The sequence below is a fragment of the Chrysemys picta genome, chromosome 1 (genome assembly GCF_011386835.1).
Source record: "Chrysemys picta bellii isolate R12L10 chromosome 1, ASM1138683v2, whole genome shotgun sequence".
Lineage (NCBI taxonomy): Eukaryota > Metazoa > Chordata > Testudines > Emydidae > Chrysemys > Chrysemys picta.
In genome coordinates, this window is record NC_088791.1 from 142,542,347 (window position 1) to 142,564,325 (window position 21,979).

Genomic DNA, 21,979 nt, shown 5'->3' on the forward strand with positions numbered 1-21,979 from the left:
TCTGTCACAATATAGAGTCTCCATTCCAGTGCTCTGGGAATCCTTTAGGCTGAAAAGATGTTATAGAAATGTGAAATATTATAATGTTAGATCTGTTTGCTTTTGACACAGCTTACCATGATGTGGAGTGTATGAAATGATATCTTCATCAAAGATCATCTCCACTTCTGGCACAAATGGGCCACTTAGGGTGCGATTCCACTTCTATTGTAATCATTATTATTGTTTATTATTTGTATTGCAGCCCTAGTCAGGAAAGTAGACACCATTGTTCTAGGCCCTGTATATACGTCATACAGATAGACCCTGTACTTATGATCTTAGCATATAACAAACCAACAAAGGGAGGAGACAGGTAACAGTGGGAACGGTCATATTCAATATAGTAAGCAGTGGTCATTAGCCCACTAACTGCCTGGCCATTGTCAAGAGTTTTGTAGACATCACACAGGAGGTGAATTTGAAGGTGAGATTTGAAGGGGGACCATGGACAAAGGAGGCTTTGTGGATGTTTATGGGGCATGCCTCCCATGCATAAGGGGCAGAATGGGAGAACGTACAAAGGGGGCTGATAGAAAACTGGCATTATTGGGAGGGTGGAGGTGGGAGTCAATGCCTCAATAACATATTAGAGTTATGTGGGACTAAACCATGAAGGGCCTTAAAGGGAAAGTCAAATTGTGTCTGATACAGGGGAAAGGTAGGATCAGTGGTGGGATGCAAACAAAGATGATCTTAGCAGCAGTGTTTTGGATAGACTTGAGGGGTGAATTTGTTGAAGGCAAAAAGGAGAAAGTTGCAGTAGTCAAGATGGAAGATGATGGGGGCCTGAACTGGAGTTTATCTGTGTGGATTGAAAGAAAAGGTCAGATATTAGCGATGTTGTGTAGAAAGTAGTGGCAAGATTTAGACACAGCCTGGATGACTGGTCTAGTCTACAGAGAGGGCTGAGTCAAAGGTAACACCTAGATTGTGGCCTGAATGTCTGGGAAGGAGGTGGTATTGGGGAGGCAGGATGGCTTCTGGGGAAAGATTAAATGGCAAAAGTCCTACTAATTTAAGTGGAGAAGGATGAAGTCTGTAGTTGTAGTCTCATCAAAGGGTATGTCTATACTCCAGCTGGGATGGTGCCTCTCAGCACAAATGAACAGAAACATGTTAGCTCTGCTCAAGCTAACACACTAAAAATAGCAGTTTGGGCACTCTGGCCCAGGGATGGCTTGGACTAGCTGCCCGAATTTAAGACCGTCTGATTCTGTAGGTATACATTCAAGCGATTAGCCCGAGCCACTGCGGGGACAGCATGAGGATTAGCTCACTGCTGCTGTCTATGCTGAGCCTGTGGCCAATGGAGGACTTTAGTGTCTCGAACTGTCAGCCTGGCACCTTTCATCCACATCAGATTAAAAGATTAAATTAAAAAAGTAATTGTATCCACTAGACATGTTTTGCTTTCCAATAAAGTGTGTGTCTGCACTCTGCTCTTGGGCCCTGACTGTGTTTATCCTCTCTTAGCGATAGCACATCAAATGTGCTCAGTTTTACAGCTGGTTGGAAGAATTTATTTTGGAGAAGTGTTATAGCCAGTGTTATGCAGCAAAGGTGGCAGAAGCTCACTTTGAATGGGGAGCGGGTGGAGTCAGGGCAGCAGAGTTGAGGTGAGCAATCAGGATCTCAGAGATAGGAGAGGGAGCAGAGTGGGTGCTCTGCAAGGGGAGTGATGGGAGCTAGTGAGACCTGGCAGCAGGGAGTGTGTTTCTTACCTGCTCCTCAGCTAGGGTTGCCAACTTTCTAATTCCAGAAAACCGAACACCCTTGCCCTGCCCACTGCCCCACCCCTTCCCAAGGCCCTGCCTCCATTCACTCCATTCTCCTCTCCCTCCATCGCTTGCTCTCCCCATCCTCTCTCACATACTCATTTTCACTGCAAGGCCCTAACAGGCATATTTATAGTTTTGACAGATGTACTATGCTAAGTTCAGGTTTTATTTGTTACAAGACGCTAGAGCTGTCAGAAAAATAGTTTAAAAGGGTAATTTAAAAAAAAAATAATTTCACAAAGGTTTTCATGATTCTTTCCCTCCCCTCTTCCCATCTTTTGTGACCAGCTCCATCTTTTTTATTCACTAAAGTTATTGTAATTTTATGTGTGGAATTAGGACCACACATTATCACAGCTACAATGGGTCCATTAAAGGCCCACTCCTGAGCCCAAATACAAATCCATAGAGCACAACCACAGAAATGCATACCTGTCCAGATACCTATATAAATAAATCTGTAGAAACTGACTCCCACACCTACATGCAGATACACATGTGTATTCATGTGTACACATCTAGCATGCACTAACACATATACTTCCACATTATTTAATATTCAATTGTTGTTTAGTGTTTAGAGACCCCAACTAAGATCAGGGCTCCAGGTTGGTAAGTGCTGGACATACACATAAAAAGAGAGAGTCTGCAACAAAGAGTTCATAATGTAGCTAAACAAAGGTGGGGAGAAATGTACGATACATTGGCTCTTCTTCACTTACTAGTCAACAACATTCACTTTTTAAGAAATAATACATTTCTTTTAGAGTTCCCGTCTCTTTTAAAAACTTGTTATGAAATAAATACACACATATTTTATGCCATCAATTTTTTTGTGCGCAAGCCAGCAAAACAAATAGAAGTCAAAGAGTTAGGCTGCAAATTTTATTCACACAGGTATACACACATGCGGCAATACACACACCTCCCTACACAAAGACACACAGTCTCTTACACACATACAATGCATGCATGCACACACTTGCCTACACAGAGACACTTTTTCATACACTTTTCCAGGTCCTGCCTAAATCACCCAGCCGGAAAGGGAGGAGGGTGGGCTGGAGGGGAAAAGATGGGTGGGGTTGGTGGGGGGGAGGAGAGAGGATGAGGAGGGAAAGAGGCCAAGGATGAGAGCAGGGTGGGGGTGAGAGGGGGCAGTGAAGGAGAGAGAAGGGGGTGTGGGGGGTATGTGGAGTGGATGGGGAGGCAGAAGGCTACAGGTGTTTGAGGATGTGGGGGGCACAGGGGTGTATAGGGACATAATGGGAGTGCAGCAGTGTATAGAAGTGAATGGGGTGCAGGGCTGCGGGCGGTGAGGGACATGGGGGTGGTGGCTCTGGGAGGTGGAGAGGATGGGTGGGAGAGCGCTGTAAGGGGTACAGGGCTGGGATGGGAAGGTGTGGGGTCAGGACAGGATGGGACAGGAAGGGATGCAGTGAGGGGGATGGGGGTTCAGCCCCATTCCCAGCACTCGGAGATGGGGATACACATACCTCGAACTCCTGGATGCTGGAAATGGGGTGACAGACAGACCGCGGTTCGCCACAGGGCACGCGCCACAGCTCAAGCCCAGCCACATGAAGAGCATGAGGAGAAGAGGGCCAGGCAGCAGCGGGAGAGGCGTGCACCATGCAACCCTCAACAGCTGCCTGCTGAACACTTGCGAGTCTCACTCATGCTGTGCGGTGCAGTGCCGCCGCAAACCGGACAGTCAATGGCCCGGTCAGCAGTGCTGACCAGAGCTGCCAGGATCCCATTTTGACAGGGTGTTCTGGTTCAAAACCAGACACCTGGTCACTCTATCCTCAGCCAGATCCTGAGCACTGCAGTGGCCTCTCCAGCCCCTGTGGATCCCACTCTTGCCTCCACTTCCTCCTCTGGCCCCTCCTCACAAATGCACAGTTTACACAGAATGATGTGCTGGGGACAAATACCTAGATCAGCCCCCCCACAATATTTCCATTGCATGGGGGCTAGCCCCCACTGCTCCCAGTTCCACTGCCCCTGTTATACAGGAGATCAGGCTAAATGATCTAACGGTCCCTTCTGGCCTTAGAATCTATTAACAGAATCTAGAATCTGTGAACAGAAAATGGTAAATGTTGTTGTTGGAATGGAAATGTATTGTTACTGTTAATTAATTATATTTTCCAACAAGCCCTATTCAGTTTACACAGATATACTCTCTAACCACCAGCCCAACAGATTCAGCCTGGGCTCTGAGTGGCAAGCTGGGCTCTTTCCTCCTCCCACATCATCACAAGTAAACAAGGTTATGCAGGCCAAATTAGGCCTGTGTTGACTCTTATGCAACCTCATTGCCTTCACTTGATGCCTCTGTAGCTCCTGTTCAGTCTCTTTTCTTCTCAGGGGGTTTACACAGGGGTCACTGATTGGCATTTGGTAAACAATTCTGTTGATGAGGCCCAAAATGGAAAAGTACCCAGATTGCACTCTCAGAGCTGTGCTATCTCTGCAGGGCTAAAATGTAGAAAAGAGCAGTAAAAACTTATTTTTGTCATTAAAGACATGAGTTAGGTCTCTAAATAGACACGGGGGTTGAAATTCATCTCTGTTAGGAAGGTAAGCACAAGTAGGCTGACCAGATAGCAAGTGTCAAAAATCAGGACAGGATGTGGGGGGTAATAGGTGCCTATGTTAGAAAAAGACCCAAAAATCAGGACTGTCTCTATAAAATCAGGTGTTTATGTACTACTTCAGTTCCATTAAATCCCTCTTTTGAGGACAATAGTGCCTATGCTGATCCTCTGCAGAGGAGTGAATTACTACCAGGGAACAAACCTTTGGAGTCAAAAGGTGACATTTTTACACTCACAGGATTATAAGTGAATAGATAATGTCATTCAATCAATTTTATTTTATATATGTTTGAAATATCCAGGGCCCAAAACTAACCAAAGATTATAACATATGGGACCAAACCCCAGTAAACCTGCACCTGAAGATCTGCAAACAAATGCTATGGACCTGATATTTGATCAGGAATATTACTACTGAAATAAATGCAGTTCTACCAATATAAGTGAGAGGAAAATCAGGCCCATTTTTAATGCACGAATGTTTCCAACAATGGCTGAAATGTAGCCCTGAGATGATTGTCTCCACTAGTTACTCTTCAAAAGAGAATATTCTTTTTCTGGTACCATTGCAGCCAAAGCAACATACATTTCCTCAGTCACTGAAAGAGTATCTTATCTTATACATTTAACTTTTTTCTATTCATGAATCACTCAAAGACTGATCTGAACTTCCACAACTGTATTTATTGTTTGCCTAATAGTTTATGAGGAGAAATGTGGGATAACTCACATGACTGGAGTACTATCATGGATGGATATAAACTGTTCAAGAAGGACAGGCAGGGCAGAAAAGGTGGGGGAGTTGCGTTGTATGTAAGAGAGGAGTATGACTGCTCAGAGCTCCAGTATGAAACTGCAGAAAAACCTGAGAGTCTCTGGATAAAGTTGAGAAGTGTGAGCAACAAGGGTGATGTCGTGGTTGGAGTCTGCTATAGACCACCAGACCAGGGGGATGAGGTGGACGAGGCTTTCTTCTGGCAACTAGCAGAAGTTGCTAGATCGCAGGCCCTGGTTCTCATGGGAGACTTTAATCACCCTGATATCTGCTGGGAGAGCAATACAGCGGTGCACAGGCAATCCAGGAAGTTTTTGGAAAGTGTAGGGGACAATTTCCTGGTGCAAGTGCTGGAGGAACCAACTAGGGGCAGAGCTTTTCTTGACCTGCTGCTCACAAACAGGGAAGAATTAGTAGAGGAAGCAAAAGTGGATGGGAATCTGGGAGGCAGTGACCATGAGATGGTCGAGTTCAGGATCCTGACACAAGGAAGAAAGGAGAGCAGCAGAATACGGACCCTGGACTTCAGAAAAGCAGACTTTGACTCCCTCAGGGAACAGATGGGCAGGATCCCTTGGGAGAACAACATGAAGGGCAAAGGGGTCCAGGAGAGCTGGCTGTATTTTAAAGAATCCTTTTTGCGGTTGCAGGAACAAACCATCCCGATGTGTAGAAAGAATAGTAAATATGGCAGGCGACCAGCTTGGCTAAACAGTGAAATCCTTGCTGATCTTAAATGCAGAAAAGAAGCTTACAAGAAGTGGAAGATTGGACAAATGACCAGGGAGGAGTATAAAAATATTGCTCAGGCATGCAGGAGTGAAATCAGGAAGGCCAAATTACACTTGGAGTTGCATCTAGCAAGAGATGTTAAGAGTAACAAGAAGGGTTTCTTCAGGTATGTTAGCAACAAGAAGAAAATCAAGGAAAGTGTGGGCCCCTTACTGAATGAGGGAGGCAACCTAGTGACCGAGGATGTGGAAAAAGCTAATGTACTCAATGATTTTTTTGCCTCTGTCTTGACGAACAAGGTCAGCTCCCAGATTGCTGCACTGGGCAGCACAGTATGGGGAGAAGGTGACCAGCCCTCTGTGGAGAAAGAAGTGGTTCGGGACTATTTAGAAAAACTGGACGTGCACAAGTCCATGGGGCCGGATGCGCTGCATCCGAGGGTGCTAAAGGAGTTGGCGGATGAGATTGCAGAGCCATTGGCCATTATTTTTGAAAACTCATGGCGATCAGGGAAGGTCCCAGATGACTGGAAAAAGGCTAATGTAGTGCCCATCTTTAAAAAAGGGAAGAAGGAGGATCCGGGGAACTACAGGCCAGTCAGCCTCACCTCAGTCCCTGGAAAAATCATGGAGCAGGTCCTCAAGGAATCAATTATGAAACACTTAGAGGAGAGGAAAGTGATCAGGAACAGTCAGCATGGATTCACCAAGGGCAAGTCGTGCCTGACTAACCTAATTGCCTTCTATGATGAGATAACTGGCTCTGTGGATGAGGGGAAAGCAGTGGATGTGTTATTCCTTGACTTTAGCAAAGCTTTTGATACGGTCTCCCACAGTATTCTTGCCACCAAGTTAAAGAAGTATGGGCTGGATGAATGGACTTTAAGGTGGATAGAAAGCTGGCTAGATCGACGGGCTCAACGGGTAGTGATCAATGGCTCCATGTCTAGTTGGCAGCCGGTTTCAAGCGGAGTGCCCCAAGGGTCGGTCCTGGGGCCGGTTTTGTTTAATATCTTTATTAATGATCTGGAAGATGGTGTGGACTGCACTCTCAGCAAGTTTGCAGATGACACTAAACTAGGAGGCATGGTAGATACACTAGAGGGTAGGAATCGGATACAGAGGGACCTAGACAAATTAGAGGATTGGGCCAAAAAAAACCTGATGAGGTTCAACAAGGACAAGTGCAGAGTCCTGCACTTAGGACGGAAGAATCCCATGCACTGCTACAGACTAGGGACCAAATGGCTAGGTAGCAGTTCTGCAGAAAAGGACCTAGGGGTCACAGTGGACGAGAAGCTGGATATGAGTCAACAGTGTGTTCTTGTTGCCAAGAAGGCTAACGGCATTTTGGGCAGTATAAGTAGGGGCATTGCCAGCAGATCAAGGAATGTGATAGTTCCCCTTTATTCGACATTGGTGAGGCCTCATCTGGAATACTGTGTCCAGTTTTGGGCCCCACACTACAAGAAGGATGTGGAAAAATTGGAAAGAGTCCAGCGGAGGGCAAAAAAAATGATTAGGGGTCTGGAGCACATGACTTATGAGGAGAGGCTGAGGGAACTGGGATTGTTTAGTCTCCAGAAGAGAAGAATGAGGGGGGATTTGATAGCAGCCTTCAACTACCTGAAGGGGGGTTCCAAAGAGGATGGAGCTTGGCTGTTCTCAGTGGTGGCAGATGACAGAACAAGGAGCAATGGTCTCAAGTTGCAGTGGGGGAGATCCAGGTTGGATATTAGGAAACACTATTTCACTAGGAGGGTGGTGAAGCACTGGAATGCGTTACCTAGGGAGGTGGTGGAGTCTCCTTCCTTGGAGGTTTTTAAGGCCCAGCTTGACAAAGCCCTGGCTGGGATGATTTAGTTGGGAATTGGTCCTGCTTTGAGCAGGGGGTTGGACTAGATGACCTCTTGAGGTCCCTTCCAACCCTGATATTCTATGATTCTATGAAATGAATGAATTTCATTATTCAGGGGGTGTGATTGGTCAGCTAAGTTACGTTATAGTGTTTTTGCTCCCTGATGGGATGATGGACACTTTAGAAACAGGAGATTATTTGTAAAAAATTAATAATATGATCCTATCAGTAGCAGCGGAGGGAAATCACTATGTTTATTTACAAATCACTTCTTGTATTATTTGACCAGCTTTAATCACAAAACACCTAAAAATGTGATAGGTACACACTCCATACCTGTATACAGTAGCATCACTTCCAGCTCCCAATGACATTTACAACCAGGACCAAGAGACAAAACAACATTTAAAAATTGTACTTTACCCTAAACCAAATAAGAAAAAAGACAGCAGCAGGCCTAATGTATGAGCAGGTGAAAGATTACAACAAACTAGATTGTTAGCGGGCCTGGTACAGATGCCCTTATTAGAGTCAAATGAACAAAACACAGGCAGACTTACCAAATATAGTATCAGTGATTACAGACTGGAAATAGGAACTGAGAAAACATACGGCCCATTGGAAACCCAAGGAAAATGGACTTGTAAACATTATGACAGAAGAGAAATTTAAAACAAGGCACTCTTTCTACAAAATACAAAAGGTACAAGAAAGAGACAGAAATAGAAGAAAGTCACTAGAAAAAGAAAAAAATTACCCACTAAGAAAATCCCTGTATGTGTCTGGGAGAACTGAAAGACATGGCAGGACATATGGGACTGAATGTGACAGCCTGAGCCACTGAAATAGAAATGGGCAGTAATATAAAATGACCACAGTGAGATAGATTCATCCAGCCTAGCTCTTGGATGTTCCATGATATTTGTCACAATGTGGGTGAGTTCACATTGCTTTGGGAACTTTAACTTTTACTTTAAAAGTGGGCTGAAAAGGGAAACAAGTGTTTGTGATGCCCAACCTTCATTTTTATTTTGTTTTATGTTTTGCTTTTTTATGGTGTCTGATTTTTTTTTAAATCTCTTTGATCTTTCCCTTAGAAATACTAGGATAACCACTTTGGCTTTTCCTGATTTGATGGAGGACCAGAGGACTTGAATTGAAGCTTTCCTGTCCTTTACTTGTTGAAGGGATGGTAGTGTTAAATTGTTAACAAAGAGATCTTTTTACCAAACTGTTTGTCAGATATTTGAGTTAAATTTGTGTTAAACAGAAACAGAACCCACCCTTCCCTCCAAAAAAGAGCTTTAAATAAACATTCTAACTAAAATACTTTCCTATCTCAGTTGCTCAGGTTTCCTTTCCTTTCCTGTGATGCTACATCCTACTAGTTTGCCAGTCATCTGTAGGGTCTTCCAGGAGAACATTGGAATTTCTAATGTAAAAAAATGCTGTAAAAAATCCCAAGAAGACTCTAAAAAGAACAACAGCTACAACAAAAAAACAAATAACCCCAAAAACAAAAAGACAAGCCCTTTCAGCCCTTCCTTATACATTATACAGAAACAAAAAAGGTCATAAACTCAATTTTCTTTTCATTTTCTGGTTGCTCATCATTTTAACAGGGTAATCAACTTCCTCACATTTGGAAAGTGATACCCTCAAATTAGCTATGTGACCCATTCACCCTTTAAAACGCACTCATCAACTTTATATGTAGTTTGAGCAAGACCTGTGCTCTGGGAGAGGATAGAAGACCAGTTATGGAAGTAGCAATGGGTGATAATGATTAGTAGAGATTGGGATAAAAGTGAGTAAGGAAGGCAGAGAGAAAACATCTGAAGGGGAAAAAAAGGTAAAATCAGAAAAGAAAAACATCTTGAAGGAGAAGAATGTTTTAGAAGGAAAAGTTAAATCTCATGCACTTAAAAAATTAACATTGAGGGTGGAAGAGATGAAAGAAAAGATACATGAAAATATAGAAGGAAATGTGAAGACTGAGGGGGAAAGGGAAAGAAGCTAGAAAAACACAACCGTAAGGCAAACACTAATTTCTTTTTATAGAAAATTCGCTTGATCCAACATCATGTGATAAATGCACCTCCCATTTACCTTGGTGCAACCCCATTAAGTTCAATGATTGAGAGCAGAAGTTGGCTCTTTAAGTCTATGATTTAATGCTGTTTTGGCTGTTTCTCACAAAAGCAAATCTGAAACTATTCCTGACTTTGGACAGGAGGAGTACCCCCAGGCCTGACCCTATTTAGATGCAAAAGTTACCATCTCTTCTGCCTTAGCATTAACAGTTTGTTAACACAGATTTTAGGGTTGCCAACTCTCCAGGGTTGTCCTGGAGTCTCCAGGAATTAAAGATTAATCTTTAATTAACGATTATATCATGTGATGAAACCTCCAGGAATGCGTCCAATCCAAATTGGCAACCCTATTTTTTGCATTTAATTTCTGTGCTTTAAATGTTCACAAACTGATTCTGATTTCCTTCCCATGTGTTCATTTTCCCCAAGTGTTCATTGAATAATTTGGACAGATAATTTTCAGCTTGTGGGTCATTCATGAACTTTTCACTTTGACTATTCACTATTTCTAGTCTGCAATTGGTCACATATTATTGTTTCTGTTCCATCATTGGGTGACTGAAATATTTCATCAGGAGAATGATGAATGATAAATAAGGCACTTTTTAGTGTGAATTTGCAGATAAATAATTATGTTAAAATGCATGAAGCTTTTAGGATTTCCAAGGATTTTTGCAGATACCTAGCAATCTAACATTAATATTTTGTACAAATTGTTTGTGAAACAAAATTTTAATTCCTTCTAACTTGTGTAGTTTTTAAGGCAACAAGTTTTAAAGGAGCCTAAAGTAGGTAGGAGCCCAACTGTGATTGAAATTCAATTATTCACGATTATATATATATAAACTGATTTTAATGTGCCATTATCCTTCCCAAGGAAGACGACTCACCATCTTATGATTTATCACTTATGAGTTTTTCTGCATGCAAAGTCATTTTTTTCCTAGTGAGGAAAGTTTGCTTGTTTCCTACATGTCTGGTCTGAAAATGAATTAAGCTCAAACCTAAAAAAAACCTCAATTAAAATTAACCTTTGGACTGAGACAAAACATAGGATGTTTCAGCCTTAGAGGAGCAAGGGGTTGGACTAGATGACCTCCTGAGGTCCCTTCTGTCACGGACTCACAGATCATGCCCACTCTTGGCCCCGTGCGGTCCGTGGGGGGTGCCCCTTTTAGTGAGACAGCCCTTCTCGGGGGTCCACTCTCTCTCGGGGTCAGGCCCCTCCACCTCCTGGAGCCGCACCTCTCTGAGTCTTAGCACGTCTGTCTCTGCCGTGGGCCCCCTCAGGGAGTCCACTCGCTCTGGACCCCCGGGGCCTCCACCCCCAAAGGGGTTGATGCAACCCTGTTCTCTAGACCGGAGTGACTCTCAGCCAGCATGAAACAGGAGGGTTTATTGAGAGTTGAACACAGCACAGGAAACTCTCTGACCCTCAGGTCTGGCCTTCCTCAGCACAGCACATCCCAGTCTCCCTGCATCCAGGTGGCTCTGCCTGCTTCCCCTCTCCAGCCCAGAGCCCCCCTGCTCGCAGCTGGGCATCTGAGATCACCGGCCCCAGGCCCCGCCTCTGCCCATTGTCTTCTCTCCAGGTAAACAGGGTCGTAAACCGGGGCCTCCTCTCCTGCTTCTGTCCTCTGGCTGGAACCGGCTGGTTAGGTCACTGGGTCCTCACTCTGCAGCCCATTGTCCTCCCACTGGCCAGAACCGGCTGCGTCTCCTCAGCTGGGGGTCGCCAGGTCACCGGTCGCTGGGGTATCCATCCTCCCGGCCATCGGCTGGGTCCCCACGTCCTCTTTCCGGTCCTCTGCAAAACATACTCCCTCTCCCCTCACCTCGTTAAACCAGTAACACCCAGGGAAACTGAGTCCCCCCCCCTCTGCATGCAAACCATTGAAACACCACAGAAAACAAGAAAACCCCCCACTTCGTCACATCTCTTCCCCCTTCGAGGCTGAACGGAGCAGGGTCACTTAGCCAGTGACATGGGGAAGTTCAGGGTCCCCGCCCCGCGATAAAGCATCCGCTATAACATTGGCACTCCCCCTCACTTGGACCACCTCCATGTCATAACCCTGGAGGAGCAGGGCCCACCTCAGCAGCTTGGCATTAGCCCCTTTCATTTGGTGCAGCCACGTCAGGGGCGAATGGTCGGTGTACACGGTGAAGTGCTGCCCAAATAGATATGGCAGCAGTTTTTTAAGGGCCCACACCATGGCCAGGCATCCCTTCTGTATGGCCGCATAGTGCTGCTCCCGGGGCAGCAACTTCTTGCTCAGGTACACAATGGGGTGTCTCTCTCCCTTAGTATCAGTTTGCATCAGTACCGCCCCCAGCCCTGTGTCCGAGGCGTTGGTGAACACCAGGAAGGATTTGTTAAAATCCTGGATGAGTGTCCCCTTCAGCGCACAGATAGCCCTCTGGCACTGCTCAGTCCAGACCACCTTGTCCGGCTTTCCCTTTCAACACAGCTCCGTGAGGGGTGCTGCCAGGGAGCTAAAGTGGGGCACAAACCTCCAGTAGTACCCTGCCATCCCAATGAAAGCCTGAACCTGCTTCTTAGTCTGGGGGGTGGGCCAGGCCTTGATTGCCTCCACTTTGGCTGGCTCCGGCTTCAGGTGGCCACCCCAACCTTGTGGCCCAGGTACAAAACCTCTGCCATCCCCACCTTGCACTTTTCAGCTTTTATGGTCAGTCCTGCATCCTGGAGGCGACCCAGCACTCTCTTCACCTGGGACACATGTTCCTCCCAGGTCTGGCTAAAGACACAGATATTGTCAATATACGCTATTGCAAAGCCCTCCATCCCCCTTAGTAACTGATCCACCAGGCGCTGGAAGGTGGCAGGTGCCCCCTTGAGGCCAAAAGGCAGGACCAGGAACTCAAAGAGCCCTATTGGAGTGGTGAAGGCGAACTTCGCCCTGGCCTCCGGGTCCAAAGGCACCTGCCAGTAGCCTTTGGTAAGATCCATGGTAGTGAGGTACCGGGCACCCCCCAACTTGTCTAAGATTTCATCAGTCCTGGGCATGGGGTAGGCATCGGACACGGTAATGGCGTTGAGCTTCCGATAGTCCACACAGAACCGGATCGACCCATCCTTCTTGGGGACCAGCACCACGGGTGAGGCCCAGGGACTGGCGGACGACTGGATCACCCCTAAAGCCAGCATGTCCCCGACCTCTCTTTCCAGGACCTGGGCTGTTTTCCCAGTGACCCTGAATGGGGAACACCTGATGGGAGGGTTGGTTCCCGTCTCTACCTGGTGGACAGCCAGGTTAGTGAGCCCAGGCCGGCTGGAGAACAGCTGCCGGTATGAATGCAGCACGGCTCTTATCTCTGCCCGCTGGGCAGGGGTTAGCTGGTCTGAGAGGGGAATTGATTCTAGGGAGGGGTTAGCCCCAGCCTCGGGGAGGAGTCCCACCAGGGGGTCCTCTCCTTTCTCCTCCCACTGCCCACACACAGCCAGCACCAACTTCTCCCTGTCCCAGTACGGCTTCATCATGTTGACGTGATACACCCGGTGGCTGTGAGCCCGGTTGGACAATTCCACCACATAGTTCACCTCGTTTACCTGTCTGATGACCGTGAAGGGGCCATCCCAGGCCGCTTGCAGCTTGTTCTTCCTCACGGGGACGAGGAGCATCACCTGATCCCCAGTAGCATATGAGCAGGCACGGGCTGAGAGGTCGTACCAGACCTTCTGCTTCCTCTGGGCCCTTGCTAGGTTCCCCCTAGCCAAGCCCATTAGCTCCACGAGCTTTTCCTGGAAAGTCAGTACATACTCTACCACTGATTCCCCATCGGGAGAGGCCTTTCCCTCCCACTCGGCTCTCATCAAGTCCAGGGGACCCCTCACCCTCCTTCCGTACAGCAACTCGAACGGGGAGAACCCTGTGGATTCCTGGGGCACTTCCCTATATGCGAACAGCAGGTGGGGTAAATACTTGTCCCAGTCCTGCGGGTGCTGGTCCATAAAGGTTTTCAGCATCCTCTTTAGGGTCCCATTGAACCTCTTCACTAGCCCGTTGGACTGAGGGTGGTAGGCTGAGGCCCAGGTGTGTCGGACCCCACACTTCTCCCACGAGCACTGGAGCAGGGTCGACATGAAGTTAGACCCCTGGTCTGTAAGGACCTCCTTGGGGAACCCCACTCTGCTGAAGATGGTCAGCAGCGCGTCTGCCATGGTGTCTGCCTCGGTAGAGGACAAGGCCACCGCCTCGGGATAGCGCGTAGCAAAATCTACCACCACCAGGATGTATTTCTTCCCTGACCGGGTCACCCTGCTGAGGGGCCCCACTATGTCCACGGCCACCTTCTGGAAAGGCTCCTCTATGATAGGCAAAGATCTCAGCGGGGCTTTACACTTATCCCAGGCCTTTCCCACCCTCTGGCAGGAGTCACAGGTCCTGCAATACTGTTGGATAGTGTCAAAGACCCCAGGCCAGTAAAAGTTCTGCAGCAGCCTCTGCCTGGTGCACCGGATGCCCTGATGCCCCGAAAGGGGGATATCGTGGGCCAAGAACAACAGTTTGCGGCAGTACCTCTGGGGAACCACCAGCTGCCTCCCGACTTTCCAAGATTCAGTTCGCCCTGAACCAGTCCATTCCCGGTACAGGAATCCCCTCTCCCACAGGAATCGCTCCCGGCAGTCCTCCCCCTGGGATCCTGCACTGTCGTAGCTAGCCAGGGCCCTCAGTTTCTCCAGGGAGGGATCCACCTGCAGCTCCGTTTGGAATTCAGCTGCTGGGTCTGAGGCTACAGCCCTGGCTGGTGGCGCCTCAGTTTCCCCACCCTGGGACGGAGGCTCTGGCCCAGCCCTGTCAAGCCCTACCCTTGGCGCTTCAGCCCCCCCGCCTCCCTCGGGAGGTCCCGCGCCCCTTGCTGGCTCTGGCTCCGGGTAAGGACCAGGGCACTATGAGTGCCATCCGGCCAGTTCTCCAAGTCATTACCCATTAGCACCTCGGTAGGCAGGTGATCGTGCACCCCAATCTCTTTGGGTCCCTCCTTAGCCCCCCATTTCAGGTGTATCCTCGCTACAGGCACCTTGACGGGGGGCCCAAACACTCCCCTCAGGGTCAGGTAGGCATCGGGCACTAGCTGGTCTGGGTCCACCACCTCGGACCACACCAGCATCACCTCTGCACCCGTGTCCCAGAACCCCTGGACACGTCTTCCCCCCACCTCAATGGGGATGATGTGGTAATTGTCCCCCGGGGCCTGTCCCACGCTCACCTGGCAGATTGGGTACGGGTGCTCTGGACCTGGGGCCCTGCCTTCCCCTGCTGGCCTGGGCTGGCGGTCCCCTCCCCCTGGCACAGCCCTCTCGACTACAGCCCCTGGGCCCGGCAGTGCCCCCTCTTGGTGGGCTTCCACCTAGTTAACACCCCTAGGGTTACCATACGTCCGGATTTCCCCGGACATGTCCTCCTTTTGTGTGCTAAAAATAGCGTCCGGGGAGAATTTGTAAAGCACTCACAATGTCCGGGATTAGCAGAGAGTGGCTGGGAGGGCTGCAGGGAAGTCCCGGGCTGGACTCAGGAGCAGCTGTAGAGGAGCCGGATCCGCCCTGCATTCTGAGCCAGCAGCTGCCTTGCAGCCCAGTCCGGCAACACTGTGCAGGGCCAGACCGGGTTTTGTTGTGCAGGGCCAGACCGGGTTTTGTTGTGCTGGGGAGCTCAGCCACGTGTCCGGCTCGGCTGCACAGAGCCCAACACTCTGTTCTGAGCAGCAGGGTAAGGAGGTCAGGGGGCAGGAAGGTTCTGGAGGTGGAGGTCAAGAAACGGGGGGGGCTTTTTGGGGGGAGTGGAGAAAGTTTTGGGCAGTCAGGGTACAGGTAGGGGGTAGGGTCCTGGGGGGCAGTTGGGGGGGTCTTAGGAGGGGGCAGTTAGGGGAAAAGGAGCGGGGGGGGGAGGGGGCTGGGAGTTCTGGGGGGGAGCTGTCAGGGGGCAGGAGTGGAGAGAGGGATCGGAGCAGTCAGGGGACAGGGAGCAGAGGGGTTTAGATGGGTTGGGAGTTCTGGGGGGGGCTGTCAGGGGGCAGGAGTGCGGAGAGGGATCGGAGCAGTCAGGGGACAGGGAGCAGAGGGGTTTAGATGGGTTGGGAGTTCTGGGGGGGGGCTGTCAGTGGGTGGGGAGTGGTTGGATGGGGCGTGGGAGTCCCAGGGGTCTGTCTGGGGGTGGGGGTGTGGATAAAGGTTGGGGCAGTCAGGGGACAAGAGGCAGGGAGGCTTAGATAGTCCTGGGGGGCAGTTAGGGGCAGGGGTCCCAGGAGGGGGTAGTCAGGGGACAAGGAACGGGGGGAGGGTTGGGAGGTCAGGGGGGGGCGGGAAGTGGGAGGGGCAGGGGCGGGGCTAGGGCGGGGCTCCTCCCGTCCTCTTTTTTGCTCGCTGAAATATGGTAACCCTAAACACCCCGCAGGTTCTGCTTGGCTGCCATTTTCTTCATCTTCAGGCATTGTGCCACCTTGTGCCCCTTTTGGCCACAGTAATTACACCTCATGTCCCTCAAGTCCCACGAGGGGGGTCGCCCCGTCCCGGCAGTCCCGGGCACCCCTGAGTTGGGCTTCCTGGAGTCCCACCTTTGAGAGGGCTCAGGGTGACTCCCCTTATGAGTCCCTGATGTGGGTCTCCCTCCTACCCCCGATCTACTGTCCACGAACTCATCTGCCAGCGCCCCTGCACTGCGCAGATCTTTGGGCTTCCGGTCCACTAGCCACATCTTAAGGTCATACAGCTGCTCCAACCCCACCAGGTTAAACACATCCTCTGCGGTAGTGGCCCCTGCGCCCTTCCCCCACTTGCGGAGATATTCCCCCAGCAAGTTGGTGACCTCCTTGTAAGAGACACCTGAGGCCTTGGGCACACCCCGGAATCGTTTCCTGTACGCCTCGGGGGTCAGTTCAAACTTCAGCAGCAACGCCTGTTTGAACAGGTCGTAGTCCCCTGTCTCAACACCATCCATTTGGCTGAACGCCTGTATGGCTTTGGGACCCAGCAGGGGGGTCAGACAGCGAAGCTTGTCTGCGGGGTCAATCTGGTTCAGTTCACAAGCCTTCTCAAAGGCTGTGAGGTAGGCATCAATATCCCCCCCCTCCTTGAACTGGGGCAGCAGTTTGGTGTCTAGATTCCCCACACCATTGGCGTCTCGGGCCCTTCCCCACTTACCCCGCGGCAGGCCCTCTTGGCCCGCCTCTCGTCCATCTCCAACTCGTGCTTCCGCTGTTCTACACGGTCCGCTCGTTCTCTCTCTCTGTCCACCAGCCTCCGAACCTCTAGCTCCAGCTCCTTTGCTTTCAGCTGCAGCTCCAATCTCTGCAGCTCCTCTAGGGAGGAACCTGACTGGGGTCTCCCTGTATTGACTGGGGAGTCAGGTCTGACCCACTCCCGGTCACTACACAGACTGCCCCCACGGCTACTCCCAGGCTCTCCAGGCACCCCGGGAGCCCCCCTGGGGTCTGGAGCCTGCGCCTCAGACGGGTCATTCTCCACAAGCTGAGCAATCAGCCGCTCCTTAGTGAGCCTCCCCACGCTCAGCCCCCTCTCCCTGCAGAGACATGCCAGGTCGCTCTTACGGAGCTGGTTATAGGCCATTTCCAGGCTGGTTCCATTCAATACCCTCGTTCTATCGCTGGCAGCCACTCACTGCAAAGCGCCTGCGCCCACAGCCAACATCCATCTACAGGGTGCATCCACGAAATATCCCACTTCTAACACCATGTTGTCACGGACTCACAGATCCGTGGGGGGTGCCCCTTTCAGTGACACAGCCCTTCTCGGGGGTCCACTCTCTCTCGGGGTCAGGCCCCTCCACCTCCTGGATCCGCACCTCTCTGAGCCTTAGCACGTCTGTCTCTGCCGTGGGCCCCCTCAGGGAGTCCACTCGCTCTGGACCCCCGGGGCCTCCACCCCCGAAGGGGTTGATGCAGCCCTGTTCTCTAGACTGGAGTGACTCTCAGCCAGCATGAAACAGGAGGGTTTATTGAGAGTTGAACACAGCACAGGAAACTCTCTGACCCTCAGGTCTGGCCTCCCTCAGCACAGCACATCCCAGTCTCCCTGCATCCAGGTGGGCTCTGCCTGCTTCCCCTCTCCAGCCCAGAGCCCCCCTGCTCGCAGCTGGGCATCTGAGATCACCGGCCCCAGGCCCCGCCTCTGCCCATTGTCTTCTCTCCAGGTAAACAGGGTCGTAAACCGGGGCCTCCTTTCCTGCTTCTGTCCTCTGGCTGGAACCGGCTGGTTAGGTCACTGGGTCCTCACTCTGCAGCCCATTGTCCTCCCACTGGCCAGAACTGGCTGTGTCTCCTCAGCTGGGCCTCTGAGTCACCAGGTCGCCAGGTCACAGGTTGCTGGGGTATCCATCCTCCCGGCCATCGGCTGGGTCCCCACGTCCTCTCTCCGGTCCTCTGCAAAACACACTCCCTCTCCCCTCACCTCGTTAAACCAGTAACACCCAGGGAAACTGAGTCCCACCCCCTCTGCATGCAAACCATTGAAACTCCACAGAAAACAAGAAAAACCCCCACTTTGTCACACCTTCCAACCCTAATATTCTATAATTTGAAACCATCCTGATGAAATGAGAGCAGAGGCTTTACCTAGACTGATTGCACTCTTTCCCATTCACAGCTGCTGCCATCACAGGACCAGATTGTTCATGGCCATTGTATGAATGGAGGAAGGTCCATGGAGTCTTTCCCTCTTTTGCCCCCTTATGCAGGTGCCATGCATGTTTGCAGTTATTGCACTCTCTTGAGTTCAGCAACTGCTCCTGATATTGCCCCCAGTGGAGAAAACAAGGCAACCACTGAAAAGGAGCATACCATTGCATCCAAAGAACTTTACAACAGGCATGTTTCCCCTGTGCTACACAACTGACCTCTGAGAGACATTGTGCCTCCTAGAGTTTCCTTTGAGCGTGGTCGAGTCAAATAAAGCATAAGTTAGGCTCCCAAGTGGCTTAAAAAATCGTGAGGTTTAATAAATAAGAAATTTATTCTGATTCTTCGGGTGTTTGAGCCTTTCGGGTTCACATTTTCAAGCCCTTCTCTGCAACTATGAGAAAGGAAAACTTTTTTTTAAATGAAAGCTGAAATTTTTGTGTGTTCTCAGGGCTCCAGGAGCTAAAGCTTTAAGGAAAACACCAAATTCATGAGACTTAAAATATAATTGCAAGAGATGGCAACACTTTAATGGACACAATCTACTCTGTAGTAAGCTGCAGCTTTCCCCACTCATAGGGAGATTTCCAACAGAACTCAAACTGCTCTGTTGCCCTGATTAAATAATAGTGTCCTCAACCATAAAACTAGCCAGCTGGCAGTGTCTGGAGCATCCTTTTACAGATGTCCCAGAGCAGCTACCTCAAGAAAGGGAAGATCCTGGGAAATCCTGGACAGGTGGCTGCCCTACTCCACACAGGGCTATAATAAAAGTACTTGCTTCAATTGATATGGGAGAAGCAAAGAATGGGAGGAAGCTGGAAAGGGGCCTAGGGTGACATGGCAGGCTTTACATAGCGATAAAGCAGTAGTTCTCAAACTTTTGTATTGGTGACCCTTTTCACACAGCAAGCCTCTGAGTGTGACAACCCCTCATAAATTAAAAACACATTTTTTATATTTAACACCATTATAAATACTGGAGGCAAAGTGGGGTTTGGCGGTGGCGACTGACAGCTCACGACCCCCACATACACCTCTACCCTGATATAACGCTGTCCTCGGGAGCCAAAAAAGCTTACCGCGTTACAGGTGAAACCGCGTTATATCGAACTCGCTTTGATCCACCGGATTGCACAGCCCTGCACATCCAGAGCGCTGCCTTACTGCGTTGTATCCAAATTCGTGTTATATCGGGTCGCGTTATATCTGGGTAGAGGTGTAATAAACTTATGACCAGGGGTGGCTCTATGTTTTTTGCTGCCCCAAGCATGGCTGTCAGGCGGCTTTCGGTGGTGCGCCTGCGGGCGGTCTGCTGGTCACGCGGATTCGGCGGCATGCCTGCGGGAGGTCCGCTGGTGCCACACCATCAGCATCCTCGCCGCTGAATTGCTGCCAAAGCTGCAGGACCAGCAGCATGCCACAGGCATGCCGCCGAAAGCCACCTGCCTGCCGCCCTCACAGCGACCGGCAGGCCGCCCCCCGCAGCTTCCCACCCCAGGCATGCACTTGCTGCGCTGGTGCCTGGAGCCGCCCCTGCTTATAGCCCCCTGCGGGCTCACGACACCCAGTTGGAGAACCCCTGCAATAAAGGGTTGTGTTTGCTTGGGAAGGTGCATTCTTGTTAGAGAATAACCCAGAGGAGTAGAGGGAGGGAGGGGAATCTGGGGTGTGGAGGGTCTGAATCTTTTCTTTGTGTATCTGTGATTTGTCTCCTTCGGAACTGTGATTTTTGTTTGTTTGTTTTGAAGGTTTTATTTAATCAATATGTGCACTCAGAGATGTAGTGTAGTCAGCAGTCCCTTCCATGAACTGCGGTTTTCAGGCCAGGATTTAGGGAGACCCTATGTTAACACTAAGCAATTCCCAGGTTCTGTTAGCAATTCTGGGCCAGAGAGGGCCACTGCTTCAAGAAAGAATCCTCCTTAGGCTCATCATACTCTAGTCCTGACTCTTCTCTATTGAAATGTGTCTGTGTCTAAGCTCTAACATGCCTGTCAGTGTTACAATACTGAAACCTCACTTTTCTTTTAATCATGTCCCCCAACCTGCTTCTGCTCTATTCTATCCAAGGCAATAGCTTGGTTTGGGGACACTGTTAAAATACTGGGTCCCAATTACGCTATTGGATGGAAGCATGTTTTAAATGTGAGATGGAATATCTGCAGGGTTAGTGGGTCTCTACCTCCTGCCCCCACATGGCTCTTATTGCATTACAGAGGGGCAGAGAGAGAGGGAGCACTGGTTTGCTGGATGACATGTGCGCTGCATCAGATGGCATTTGATTCCTTTTAGTTTTAGCTTAAGTAAAGTTTAGCTTTCTAAAAGGACTGAATTATTTTTCTATGAATGTCAACTGGTGAGTGCCCCCCGGTTCCCTTCATTGTCATGTATCTCCTCCTGGAAGCATAGGCGCCAACTTCCCCTCTTCCCGGTGGATGCTTGGCCCCCCCACCCTGCCCCTGGCTCCACCCCGTTCCTATTCCCATTCCACCCCCTTTCCCCAAGTGTCTGCCCCTGCCCTGCCTCTTCTCCGCTTCCTCCCCTAAGCGCGCCATGTCCCCGCTCCTCCCCCTCCCTCCCGGAAATTCCTAAGCACTGCCAAACAGCTGTTAGGTGGTGGAAAATGCTGGGAGGGAGAGTGAGGAGCGGTGCGCTGGTGGGGGGCAGAAGGAGGCGAGGAGGGGGGAGTTTGGCTGCTGGTGGGTGCAGAGCACCCACTAATTTTCCCCTGTGGGTGCTCCAGACCCAGAGCACCCACGGGGTCGGCGCCTATGTCTGGAGGAGCTTCCTCAGGCTCCTCTATGTGTCACAGCCAGCCACACCAGGCTCCCCACTAGTGCTAAGAGTCTGGGTAACAGGCAAGAGGAAATGCAAATTCTCATTGATTAGAAGAAATTTGATATAATTGGCATAGCTGAAACTGCTGGGATAATTCATGTGATTAAAGTATTAAAATCACTACTTACAACTAGGGTTACCAAGTTTCTAATCGCACAAAACCAAACACCATAGCCCCGCCCCTTCCCCAAGGCCATGCCCCCTGCACCACCCCTTCCCCAAGGCCCTGCCCCCTCTCACTACATTCCCCCTCCCTCAGTGGCTCACTCACTTTCACTGGCCTGGGGCAGGGGTTTAGGGTGCGTGAGGGCTCTAACTGGGGATGCGGCCTCCACGGTGGAGCCAGAAAGGAGGGGTTCAGGATGCAGGAGGGGATTCCAGGCTGGGGCAGGGGTTTCGGGTGCGGGAGGGCTCCATCTGGGGGTGCAGGCTCAGGGGTGGGGCCAGAGATGAGGGGTTTGGGGTACAGGAGGGGGCTCCAGGCTGTGGGGTGGGGCAAAGGGGTTCAGGGTGTGGGAGGTGACTCTGGACTGTGGCAAGGAGTTAGGGTGAAGCAGGGTGAGGGCTCTGTCTGGGGGTGCAGGCTCTGGGTTGAGGCCAGGG

General features: G+C 50.1%; 1 protein-coding gene across 3 annotated transcripts in view; it reads left to right on the forward strand.

The window, feature by feature from the left end:
• Positions 1-21,979, forward strand: part of FAM131B (family with sequence similarity 131 member B) — a 68,470-nt gene that overhangs the window by 13,551 nt on the left and 32,940 nt on the right. The window contains exon 1 of one of the 3 annotated variants that reach the window (XM_065585012.1): positions 110-190. The exons of the other annotated variants lie outside the window; for them this stretch is intronic. The gene's annotated coding sequence lies outside the window, so the exon portion shown is untranslated. Of the gene's footprint in view, positions 1-109; positions 191-21,979 lie in introns of those variants that run through there. 3 annotated transcript variants of the gene reach the window in all.